Source organism: Typopeltis vanoorti, chromosome 24 (assembly GCF_054136105.1).
Source record: "Typopeltis vanoorti isolate ZY-2024b chromosome 24, IOZ_Tvanoo_1.0, whole genome shotgun sequence".
In the NCBI taxonomy this organism is placed as follows: Eukaryota; Metazoa; Arthropoda; class Arachnida; order Uropygi; family Thelyphonidae; genus Typopeltis; species Typopeltis vanoorti.
The window spans coordinates 21,862,763-21,864,139 of NC_143572.1; the positions used below are offsets into that span (position 1 = coordinate 21,862,763).

A 1,377-nucleotide genomic window follows, 5' to 3' on the forward strand; every position below is an offset into this window, starting at 1 on the left:
TTTTATAAATCGAACTGAACTCGGGAAAACCAAATCCAAGTTAATGCGATCTTTCTTGATACTGTATTTATGTTGACTACTGTACTAGTGATGTCAGCTTTTTTTCTAGAAAAGTCAGGGTTGCAACATCAACAATTGTGAATTTTTTGAGTATATCGGTGATGAGGTGACGAATGCAACGTCATTTTCTCATTGCCCCCCCCCCCCCCAAATTTTTCAAATTGCCTTATCTAAAGGTAAAGCCGTTTCTAAAAATTCGGACGATCCCTAGGCCACTCAATCGTGGGCGAAAGACCGTCCATCTCAGCGGTGGCTCCACTCAGTGATGGCCTTCCACCTACCACCGCTGAGCAGAACCGCTCAAATTTCCGAAGAAAAGCATTCACACAAAGCCCCTCACTGGGTCGTGCCGGAGAACACTTTCCCCGGAGACTCAAATTGCTCCCTTAAGGCAAAAACCTTAAGAGAGCGAACTCATATTAGCAATAGCCGAGCCTCAGTTAAACTTCATTGGCTACGGCATTTGCCATTTGTTTCCCTAAAATATTCAAATTGCCCCACGTTGGGAAACACTGACTTAAATGATGAGTAACAATACTAAAGAAGTTCTTAAAAGAACTGGGAGATGGACTGAGTCCTTGACTCTTAATCCCGTCATCCGAATGAAGAAAAGTTGTGTGGATGGAGTATTATTGAGCTAAAAGCTCTAGTCATGGTTGGATAACGGCAATAGCCGAGCCTCAGTTAAAGCTTCATTGGCTACAGCATTACCATTCGTTACCCTGGAAGTCCTAAAAAGGACTTTCTCCTCTCACACCAAGCCTACAAGCGCCCAATAATATTAAAGAATTATATAGTCCTTATAAGGACTGGCTTAAAGGGGCGAATCAAGAATGCTTTTCATATTCCCCGTTATCTGTAGAGGACAGTGTAGGGATAAGGTGTTATTGAGCTATTAAATTAAAGCTCTGATCATGGCAGGAGGGTAACAGCAATAGCCGAGCCTCAGTTAGAACTTCATTGGCTACAGCATTGCCATCCATTACCCTCCAAGGGTATTGGATTGAATGAATCAATCACCGCATCTCACGGTCGATTGAAATTCATTCAATCATCATATTAAAGAATTGACAATTGACATTTATGTCTTTAGGGGTGAAGCAAGATGCTTTTCATATTCCCCGCTATCTGTTGTGGTTGCAGTGAAGGTAAAATTAATGAGCAGATTGCTCGCCCTGGATGGGCATGGAGACATATTAAAGAAAGTAATCAAACTAATCTTATATAATAAAGTGATAATAAATAATTAAAGGTGTTCTAAACTTTTTAATTTTTTAAAACTCTTAAAGAAAAATAATTTATAAAAAGCTTCACATT

At 40.1% G+C, this 1,377-nt stretch overlaps 1 pseudogene; it reads right to left on the reverse strand.

Moving 5' to 3' along the window:
* Positions 1 to 422: 422 nt before the first annotated feature.
* Positions 423 to 545, reverse strand: LOC150092992 (U4 spliceosomal RNA; annotated as a pseudogene).
* Positions 546 to 1,377: the final 832 nt, after the last annotated feature.